General features: G+C 38.2%; 1 protein-coding gene across 2 annotated transcripts in view; it reads left to right on the forward strand.

Annotated features, from left to right (window-relative positions):
* thsd7ba (thrombospondin, type I, domain containing 7Ba) overlaps window positions 1-12,233 on the forward strand; it is a 191,792-nt gene that overhangs the window by 146,617 nt on the left and 32,942 nt on the right. The window lies entirely within an intron of this gene.

Raw genomic sequence — 12,233 nt, forward strand, 5'->3', positions numbered from 1 at the left:
AAGAGAAGCCCAGGCAAAAGCACACACCTGTGTGGTTGCCATTGGTCCCTCTACAGCAGGTACTGTAACAACAGGGAGCAGAGTTTGCAGGATAAACTAAGGCTAAGAATATTCAAAGCATTTAATGAATTTATAGCAAACATCAAACTTGAGTGCTTGAGACTTTATTAATGCAAAAGCTTTATAATAAGGAGTGTGTAAAGCACCTAATGTGATCAACTGGCATAACAGCTGTGACGGAGTCACAATGTTTTGACTGATTAATAAACGTGTTTAATGTTTCACAGATAATCAAAGGGTTTTCACCAAGTGTGATCATTCGAGATTCCTCAAAGCTGCTAAACTTTAGGTTTTCTAAATTTGAATGTAGGAAATATTTGGACCTTATTGTATATAGAAAGTTTAAATTTAGACTATATTTCCATGTAGCCACAACTACAGTCTTTTACCATATTAAAGTACTACATCAGATCTTTATTTCAATTTTGTTATTTCCAATAATATCAGTCTTTTATATCTGAGAGCACATAGTCCAAACTTTCACTTTACATTTTATGTATAATGTTAATCATACCATAAAAAACGAAAATTATAAAGCAGAATTATATTTCTGTCATTACATACAGAGAATTAATTTGAATCATTTTTGCCTTAAATTTTGTCTTAAATGTGTATTTGTTCTTTTTTCTAACAAAAATGATACTAGGAATAACTCTGATTTTGAATATTTATCAGATGTGGATGTAAAAATGTATCCAGTAATAATCATGTTTAGTGATTCATTGAAGTTTAATGTGGGTATTCCCTGAGGTCACAGTTGCATATTTATCCCTCGCTTCAGAGAACAGCCCTGATCATCATAACCAGAACACAAAATAAGAACAACAGTAAAGACACTTTTAGAGACCTCCTTGATTTTACAGACTTTATACAGCTGGGGTGTGGGAGGCAGTGAGAGAAAAGGACATTTTAAGGCCAAAACATCAATGCCTACACTAGAGACTCGATCCCATGACTGTCTGTTCTACATAGATATTGAGATGGGAATTGGTTGCTGGGGCTGCCACAGCTCAGCTAGAAAAGACCAGAAAGGGCTCCTGTTGTCTGAGCCTTTGGAGTGGGTTGTCAGTATTGAGGGCAGAGACAGAATTGCAAGGGGCAAAGCTAATGGGGGTAGCTGGACAGAAGCTGGGACCCAGGGCAACAGCAACACAGCCCATGCTGTAAGGACACTGCTGGAGACAGAAGCAGCAGGCAGATTATGGGGGCTAAATAAAGAAACAAAGGTAATTTCAGTATTACAGCATCGAACTTCTGGAGAGTCAAAGAGAAATGTCTGATGAACTACTTGAATATTTCACTCTGGTGTTCTCTGAGGAAGAAGTCAACAACATGCCTCAATCGGCACAAAGGCCAAAGGTCTGGGTTAAATCGAAGAGGCAGATTTGGTTCAGGTATTGGAAGCACTCAAGATTGATTAATGCCCTGGGCCCAATGGTATCACATCAGTTGCACTCAAGGAAACAAAAGGTGTCATTAAGACACCATTGATCCTCTTCCATGTATTGTTTCAAGACAGGAGCAGGGCCCAGAGACTGGAGAATTGCTAAGGCAGTGGTCATCCACAAGAAAGGTGACATAGCTGAACTAAGTAATAAAGTTTATTATAAGTAATACATCTTGAAGTCTATTACATGTCAAATTATGGAAAGTAGTATAAAAAACAAACTAGAGGATCAGCTCTATTGAAATAGGATCTTAGAGGATAGTCAACATGGCTTTAGAAAAGGCAGGTATTGACGAAGGAAGTTCAGAATACATGAATATTAACCGATACACACGAGCATGCAATATTTAGGCTTTCAGAATAAAGTTTCATTAAAAATTTATGAGAAAACTACAAACTACAGGCAGAAGAGTAAATGTATGTGTTTGGATTGAGAATTGCTTAATCGAAAACAGAGAGTATAGTGGTAAATTGTTAAATTGTGATGTCATTAGTACCACCAGGATCTGTATTAGGACCACTGCTGCTCCTCATGTATCAGTGATTCAGATTCTGGTATAGTTAGTAACATAGACAGTTTTGCAACAGCTGGTAGAATAGCAAACACTGTCAAAGCATAAAATTCAATTAAAAAATATTTAGGTAAATTTAAAGTTTGCATAGAGGTAATAAAAAACACAAGCTATTCCTTCAAAATAGGAAACTGAGCTAGAAAAAGCTACTTATGGACAATATATATATATATTTACAGTATGATTGGACATCATTTACATCTTCTAGACAGTGTGGAGAATCAAGAACAAAGGCAAACACCATGTTAGGGTACTAAAGCTCTGGAAGAACAGCCTGATACATTCTGGGTCTTAAATGGATATTGTACACTGTCAGGCCGAAGGAACTGAACCTTTTAGTGTGTAACTGAACAGAGAAGACTGTGAGGGAATCTGATCAAGTATTCAAAATCCTCAAAGGCACTGACAAAGTTAGCTTCTTCAGAATCAACCGTGAAACCAGAGCATCAGGTTGAAAAAAGAAAGAGAATAGATTGGACAGAAGCAGGCATACCAAAGGGAGAATTAGAAGGATTAAGGAAAGGTGCTGGGAAGGACTGAGGAACTTGTCTGTTCTTACAAGGGGTGAAGTGATTGTAATGGCGCAGTCTGTCACTGTACATCTCTGTGCTTAGTGCCTGTCTATTGAATTAAGAAACACGTATGTTGACCAGTTCTTTTCTGTTACTTATTTTATAAGAACATAACTGTAACTGCATGCGTGTAATGTATTGATAGCTTAGATCATGCCATCAAGTAATTAGATTAGTTTATCCTAATTCTGATTTTGAAATGCAGTAATAATAAACTATAATAATAAACATTATTTTATATAGCGCCTTTAAAGGTGGCTTCTCAAAGCGCTTTAAAGGATGAAAATAACAATAAATAAGAAGAGTATAAAATAAATAAGGATAATACACAAGATAAGACACAATTACAATATATAGGGGAGACCGAGGATGGTGGTACTAAGAAGAGCAGAGGGGTGAAGAATGGAACCGGTATAGTAAAGGCTTTTCTGAAGAAGAGGGTTTTGAGTCTGGATTTGAAGGAGTTTAGAGAGGGTGACTCTCTGATAATTTTGGACATACTGCAGTTTGTTGAGAGTAGATTTTGATACCCCTGCGAGTAGAGCATTACAGTAGTCAATTCGAGAGAATACAAATGTGTTGATCAGCTTTTCAGCCACAGTTAATGATAGCATAGGGCGTAGTCTTGTGATATTTCTAAGGTGAAAAACGATGTTTTGACAGTATGCTGCACATGTGGGTCGAATGTTAAGCCAGGATCGAATATAACCCCAAGGTTTTTTAATTTTGATTGAAGCTCAAGTAGAGAACCATCTACAGACAGGGTTACAGGACTGGCTATAGGGAGTTGATGGGTGGTTCCAATAAGCATGACTTCAGTCTTGTCACAGTTGAGATGAAGGAAGTTTTGAGTCATCCAAATTTTTATGTCAGAGATGCAATTAGATAGAATAGAGACAGCCACGTCAGTATCAGGTTTGGTATGGATGTATATTTGAGTATTGTCAGCGTCAAAATGAAAGCTGAGGCCATGTGATCTTAAAAGTTGACCAAGAGGGAACATGTAAATGCTGAAGAGCAAGGGGCCCAGTATTGAGCACTGAGGGACACCAGACTTAACAAGACCAATATCAGACCTGTACCCATTAAGAGAGACAAAGTGACAGTGATCAGTGAGGTAAGATTTGAACCATTATTCAACCCGTATTCAGTAAAATATCGTTATTTCATTATTTTTTATATTTTTAAAATAGCATACCCCTTTTATTTGTTTTTTTTTAAATCAATTTAACTCTATAAATATTATGTACAGTGTATATTTCTTATTCTGAGACAAGCATCACACATGCCCCTCATTAATCTTTTAGTGGTTTTAGGTGTTTTGTTCTCTGTTCTTGTGCTCACTGTTGTAAAATTGCATCTGAATTAGTTACATGAATCACATCATGTCAAGTGTAGAATTGTTCATAGAACTGATTAAACATAATCAACTTCCATGGTCACATCCTTGCAATTACATTTGAATTTTAAGATATTTTCAAGTTAAAGGTGTATTTTTTTACTTGTATGATTAACTTATCTTGCTTAGTGAATATCTTTCAAGTATTGCACAACCAACAGCAGGGAATCACACAGAAAACTATTAATAGAGAAGATTCAGGTAGACATAAAGCAGAAAAGGAAGATAAAGTCTCTTTATTCTTCATACATTTGCTTTGTATTGCACAGACATGGTGCCCAGTGTGTCATTCTTACTTCTCTTGACACACCACCAAGACCCTGTTAGATACATTTCCATCAGTGAGGCACCTGGTGGCAGGGAGAGGGGCTGATAACACATCTCTTTGACCTGCAGCCCCCCCTTCCTTAAGGGAGAGGAAGCCATATGGACATTCTCTTACACTAGTGTTTTTTCTTTAAATATCTACCTGGCATCTAAATAGACAGGGTGGGATTTGTAATGGTTGTAAAGATTTTACTTGACTATTATTATCCTTGGCTGTGTTTTTTTTAATCTTGTAATGTTACTTTGGTGTGTTGTTTTTCAGAGCAATTTGATGGTAATTTCCATATTTACAGGTTACCTGCTGTGAACAATCTGGAAAACAGATTACAACACTTCTTGTCTGTAAGAGTGGGAGTTTCATTGTGTGGCAATGTCTATGTTCTGCAAAACTGAAATCTGTTCTAACAGACTTCGGTTCTACCCTGGTTCCCAGTGGTTTTAATTGCTTTTATGGGATTGCAATTTTTTGCTTTGATGCGTCCCTTCAAAACCTTTCAATATCTGAATTATATCAAACGTCTTTTTTCTGCCTTGCTTTTACATTTCTTTAGTCAGTTTTTTAAAGTGTAATTTGGGAATATTTGTTTTATGTAAGTGGGGAACTTCCCACATATCGTAATAAAATTGATCAAACATAATGGAGCTCGCTAATTGTTAATGTCTCATTAACTGAGGGTTGGAAGGAGGAGGGTAATTACCTCTCAAACAGAAATCTTTATGGTGTGAAATATATTCATTTTTCAGATCATTAGTGTAATTGGATTTGGTTGGCCTTTCGAGCATGTGCCAAACTGAATAAAAGAGATGAAAAACTGCAGGAATTTAGGAAGAATGTCTCAGTGCCAGTTACTGTGGATTTCACATGTGTGATACATACAAAATATACTTAATACTAAAGGAGGAGCACAACACCAGCCTGCTGCCCATCTTTGGATCCATATCTCACATAAATAGTCTGAACAAGTTTACCCAGTCTGAGTTACCAAAACCAAAACAATAGAATAATCTTTGGTGCCTTGAGTACTCTTTTAACTTTTTGCCTCAACAATTATATTGCACCATTGACTTTTTCAGCTCAGAGATGAGTGCTTTTGACCACTGGCACTATTTTAAGGTGTGTTCTGCTTCAAAGATTAAGCTCACCCTTTAACTATTAGGTTGACTTGGTGCCTTCTGTAGTGTTGTGTACATTTACTGCCACAATTTATTAATAGTAACAGTAAATTGCATGAGCATTTTCATGGCTATTTGAAATCAAATAACAGAATACTAAGCAGTCTGCACAGGGATTCATAATACACAATATTCATTTATTAACACAGAGAGTGTGCATAAAACATCAACACAAATATTTTAATCAATCTGCCTGGATACAAAAAGGTAGTTTGTTTACCTGAGGTTTACTAAGATACAACATCTGGATTTGGAAGAGATACTGTACAAAAATAACAGTATTAATCATCCAATATAACATTGGTTCTAGCTCTAACTTGTTAATCAGTCACATGTTAATACTCAACATTCAGATAGACAATTACAATTTAATTTAAATTAAATTGGCATCAAAATGAGATTAGGATAACAATTGAATTCTCAAAGTTTATAGTTTTGTGTACTAGAGTAGAGGAGTTTATTGCTTTATGGAATCCTTATTTGCGTTGTTCTCTCAGGACATACACAGTATAGCAGACAACACAGTACAACAGACAACACTACACAATGTAGACAGTACATCACACATATAATAAATAATAACAACTGGAAACCTAAATATGTTGTGGAGTACAATAATAGGTAGTAGAGGAAACAAAACATGGTAGACCATGCAAAATGTGCATAGTGCAGACATGCACTGAGTCTGAAGCATTGCAGTTTGCTGTTGAGGATGCACACTGCAGCAGGGTGGAAGCTGTTCTTGAGTCTAGCGGTTCATGCTTTAATAGTGTTGTACCGCTTGCCAGAGCACAGCAGGGAGAACAGTTTGTGGCTGGGATGGTTGGATGCTGGATGATGGATTGGGATTTATTGCGACAGCAGATGGTGTGGATCTCACCAATTGATGGTCAGTCACATCTTATAATCCTCTGTGTCGTTGCCACAACACTTTGTAATGCATCTTTGTCTCTGTCTGTGCTGCGGTAAAAGTTCATGAGGAACTGCTTCGCCATACCGCATTTGTTGTGAAAAAGTTGTGCCTTTTTCAGACTGGCTACAGTGTTGTGAGACCAAGCCAAGACAGTGGAGATCTGCAGGCTGAGAAACCTGAAGCAGCTGACAGTTTACACTGCTGTGCCATCGATGCTGATTGGGGTGTGACTACCTCTGGTTCTCCTGAAGTCCACAAAGTCCACAAAGAGCTCTTTTGTCTTGTTGACATTCAGGGCCAGATTGTTGTCGAGGCACCATCTTATAAGATGCTCCACCTCACTCCTGCATGCAGTCTTATTGTTGCTCGTGAACCTGCTAATTGTTGTGTCATCTGCAATCTTAATAATAGTGCAATTTATATAGGACAAGATAAGGCTTTCCAGGCACTTCATGACCACTGAAGTGAATGAAACTGGGCGGTAATTGTTCAAACAATTTACCTTGGTCTTCTTGAGCAGTGGCACAATTGTGTTTTTCTTGAAGCACTCTGGTACAACTGACAGGGACAGAGAGAGGTTAAAAATGTCTGTATATACAGGTGATAGCTGACCTGCACAGGTTTTAAGGACATGAGGGGAGACACCATCTGGGCCGGCTGCTTTACAGGTTTTCACTCTCTTAAAGGCTCTGCACACCTCATGTTCAGAGAACTGTAACACAAAGTCCCCTGGTTCACTGGGAGCCTTGATAGCAGCTCGGTGTTCTGAGCCTCAAAGCAGGAGTAAAAGGTGTTCAGCTCATCTGTAGAGATGTCTCAGCATAGCAGATTCCATTGTTGTTGCCTTTACACTTCATGATAGTCCGCAAGCCTTGTTGCATGTGCCTTGAGTCACTCCCAGGCTGTTTTTCTAATTTGTCCTTGAATTCCTGTCTTGCCAGTTTAGTAGCTTTCTCCAGGTCGTACCTTGACTTTTTGTACAGTTCTCCGTCACCTTTTGGAAAGGCAGCAGACCACTTGTTAAATTTGTCTTTGTTCATTCAGGGCTTCCGATTGGGAAATAACAGGATCTTCCTGATAGAAACACATCTGTCCACGCAGCAGATGATGTAGGAGGTGACCACTTCTGTATAATCATTTAGATCAGTGAAAGAATCTTTGAATACACACCAATCAGTCATTTAGGGCGGAGCGGTGGCTCTCTGGCTAAGGATCTGCGCCTGTGACTGGAAGGTTGCTGGTTCAAATCCCACAGCTGGCAGAGGAATCTTACTCTGTTGGGCCCCTGAGCAAGGCCCTTAACCCTTACTGCTCCAGGGGTGCTGTACAATGGCTGACCCTGCACTCTGACCCCAAGCTTCTTTTAGTGTCTGTGTCTCCATGGAGAAAAGCTGGGGTATGCAAAAAGATGAATTCCTAATGCAAGATAGGGCTAATAAAGAAACAATATTATTTCAAAACGAGTTCTTGCTCAGCAGCGTCTGACCAGCACTACAAGATCTCTACTGCAGGTGGCGCTTTGTCGTCACGCATATTTTTTTTGCACAAATAAACGAGATGTAACATGAAAATAAACAATACACGCGAGAGCTACATGAGAACAGGTCCACCTTGAATTCTACTCCAGCAGTAGTGTCTTATTCAGGGTCAGTACAACTCCCGTGCAGAAGGAAAAAGAGACAGCTGAGAGAGGTCATCAAAGTAATGTCCAAACCTTGTTGTGCTTGTTGAGCAGAACTGGGATAAAACATTTGTGCAAAAATTTGACTCCCTTGTCCTAGAGAGTCACTGGTGGGGAGAAACGTGGTTTGCTCCCATTATAGAAGCTACTTTTAAGATAAGATCACTTTATTGGCCATATACAATTTCTTGCATTAGGAATTTGTCTTTTCACATACCCCAACTTGTTCTCCATCAGACACATGGAGACACAGACAGGAAGAGAAGCATGGGGTCAGAGCGAAGGGTCAACCATTTATACAGCACCCCTGGAGCAGTTGGAGTTAAGGGCCTTGCTCAGGGGCCCAATGGAATAGGATTCCTCTGTTGGCCACTGGATGCAAACTGGTAACCTTCTAGCCACAGGCGTAGATTCTTAGCCACAGAGCCACTGCTCTACCACATACTTATGAATATTGGTATATTTAGATGTGTTGATGAAATCCCAATCATGTTGTTCCAGTGATTAAATGAATGAATGGTTATTAAATACCTGTTCACAAGGTCTGGCTGGAGGCAGAATTGTGTCCACTTCAGGCAAAAGCTTTCATCCCAGGATAACAGTAGTGGAAGCCATATGATATTGTCAGCTGGCTAAGTTTTGAATAGAGAGTAGAGGGAAGGGCAGTGCGTTATAATCAGAGAAAATATGCTTATTGATTGGTCATGTTGCCATCATGTGGAGTGATTTTCCACACCCTACAGTGTCACGCCCCACACTCTCCCTCGCAAACGACGTTACATTCCCGGAACCTCTGCTTCCCAATCTCATCCCTGATTGAACCCAGCACATTCTCACATACATCAGATTCCTCAAATTCTCACTCCCTAACCAATCATCCAATCACACCCCTTTCCTTTCAGTATTTAAACCCCCTTCGCACACCTTCCCACGCTCACTATTGAGAAGCCTTTCTTAGTATTCTCCAGTGTGCGTTTCCAAACCCTTCGACTGATCTCCCGTTACGAATCTTCTGCTTCCGCCCCTTGACCTCACCTTCTGGATTTTGTCTTTTGAATTGTTTTTCAATATCTCTCGTAACTGGACCCTTTGCCTCCCTTATCGACCCAGCCTTTGGATTTTGTCTTTTGGATTGTCCCTTTGCTACTCTGCGTCCTGTGGGATTCCGGTCACGCATAAGGATCTTCCTATTCCACGTATAGGTTCCCTGACATACAGGTTATTGATTGGTTGGTCACCTTTTGGGTAATTGACTGTGACCTGTAGCTTTAGTTCCACCATCCAGATATGGCTCTCTCCCATACATCCAGGTGTCATGAGTGGACATCCATCAGGAAGCACTGGTTGTTTTAATGTGCAGGGATGTAACTTTTATTACAAAGGCTCTTCTCTCCTGCATCCCAGCACACAGGAATCAATAGCCTCACTAAAACTCCACAGCAACACTTAATTCTATGGTTTATTAATAAGCATTTCCACCATAACTGATACTCTTATTCCTTTGGATAGGAACAAGCCATTGAAACAAGGCAAAACTAAGGAATTAAGAACGGAAATTAAGTGATTGGTGTCATAAGGTCAACCTACAAAAATAAAAAAGAAGTGTATGTTAACTATGGCTCCTTTAAAGATGTTTTTACAACCTTGAAGTAAGATAAACAGAACAAAATAATTGACCTTGAGCAAGCAAACTGTGCAAAAGGCTTTTTTTTTTCAGAAAAAATCAGAAGTTGTTTCACACAATCAAAAGTTGTGTGAAGTCAACATATAATTATGTTGATGACCATCAGCAATTTACCGAAAGCCACATTATTGTTTTAGTGTTTCACTGTGCTATGCGTCAAAGTGGTGTTTTATTTTGCTATGTGCTAATATTCATTTGCAACTTTGCTATTAACATTAATATGCAGTAGAGTACTGTGGGTGATAAGCTTTATATAAAGTCTTGTAATAGCTAATCCATCACATTTGTCAATCAAGTCAAAATGACTCATCTTTAAAATAATTTGTTCTTCTGTACACATTTATAAAACTAAAAATATAATTTCAGTGTTCTGCATAAGTAACAAAATAGCTCAAATACTGATCTTGAACTATCACCTAAAACCTTAGAATACAGTGACTAAAATTTCAGTAGAAGAACACCGTAGATTCATTTTTGTATAAAGAAAGACAACATTTTAAATTGTTGTTTTTTTTTGTTCAGTGTCAAAGACTTGTTGCAAAACAGTGTATATGTAGTAATTTTGGTGGAAATGCCTGGCCTGCCCTTAGCCTTCAGAAAAGCTTTGTAATGGGATATATTTACCATTCTTCAAGAAAATAAACCCCTAGTTCTTTGAAAGATGAAGGAGGTGGAGATGCTGGGGGGGGCAGTGGGAGGAATTTGAATTCATCCTGGTGTTCATGAAACCCCACCTGAATCTGTTTAGTACATTCTTGCTTTCTCCATATTTCTTTTTTCTTGTATCTATTTCATTCTTCTAGTCTAGGTAGAGTCTTCCTTATAACCCTCTCCATTAGGACAAAACTTTAACTTTCTCTTAGTCTAAACTTTACTTTTACTCTCAGCAGTGTATATGAGGCATTACTGTCTTGGGATATGGGCATATCTTGAGGAAACAATGTTTGCACTGTAGGAAGCACATACTGCCTTGCAGAATAATTATCAGATCCAATGACTCCCACAAGATTGAAAGCTTCCATTGGCTTTCTCCAAACATAAACCCATCCGGATGTGGAAAAAAGAGTAAAAAAGGATTAATCAGACTATTATTTTCTTCCACTGTTCTTGAAACCAGGTGATGCACTGCTGAGGACTGGCCTTGGTTACAAGTGGTTTCTGAATGGTAACCTTACCAGAAATATTAGATTTGTGAAGCTCGCAACGTATAGTTTTTATTGAGACTAGGGCACAGAGATGTAGATTCATTTCTGTGTTGATTTTTTTGGCCGTTGTTTTGTGGTTATTAGTAACTATCATGTTAAGTGTCAGTTTATCCCTGTTGGTGAGCTTTGACTTTCGATCAAAGCTCGAAGATACATGATGCTTGTCATGTGCTATCTTGATTTTTGACACAGATCAACATGACACATGAAATATTTATGTTTTTGTGACTGATACACCTGCAGTTTGAGCACCAACTATTTGACCTCTTTGAAAACCTGTTAGATCTCTCGTGTTGCTTTAGAAACACACTTATTAAAATACTGAGTTTGAAGTAAACTTTTATATAAGAAACATATTTTAATTAATATGAAACAGATGTGTAGAATCACTTTTAATTCCACCCTCTGTATAAAGCTACTGTATTTGCTTGTTATTTTTAATACATACCTCTAGTAACCATCTATTTAGCATGGAGTGGATCACAGACGTTTTACCCATTAAAATAATTCGCATGGAAAGTTTTGAACTAAAGGAAGAAGTAAGAAGATGTAAATAGCTTGAACTCATTTAATTCCATCCCAGCTATTTTGAAATTGCTTTAGAAATATAAGAGTGCCTTAGCATTTGTCTTTAATTGCTAATTGTTATAAATAATGAAATTAAAAAATGATAAAAAATAGAACTTGTAGAGGTTTCACTATGATTACCAAACTACATATAAAAAGAAAATAGAATGTTGTACCAGTACCATAATCATGTTGATTAAGAGCTGAAGGGGAGAACATTCAATCAGCGAGGTCATTGAGAAAATGAGGGCATATATACAACTCATAGCTCAGTATTCCTTACATTTCTTAGGCTATTTGACCCCATCCCATGTTTAGAAACAGGACAGGACAGTTGTCTCTGATTACAAGCCTCGGTTTATTGAGGTTAGGCAAGTGATGTACAGTTCCTGTCCTAGAGAATTGGGGTGTCTCCAACTATTCATTCCACATCTGCTTTTAACCTAATTGAGATGATCAGTAGCTTAAATAGACCAATTTAAAGGTTTTAAAAGGCAAGTGATAGTGCAGTGTCAGGCAAAATACATAAATACACCAAAAGACCACAGGACAGAGCTACATTGATGCATTCTTTCTTCCTCCAGATTGTATCTATTCACCTTCATCCTTCTAGTCTAGGTATTCCTTGTGACC

Source organism: Lepisosteus oculatus, chromosome 12 (assembly GCF_040954835.1).
Source record: "Lepisosteus oculatus isolate fLepOcu1 chromosome 12, fLepOcu1.hap2, whole genome shotgun sequence".
In the NCBI taxonomy this organism is placed as follows: domain Eukaryota; kingdom Metazoa; phylum Chordata; class Actinopteri; order Semionotiformes; family Lepisosteidae; genus Lepisosteus; species Lepisosteus oculatus.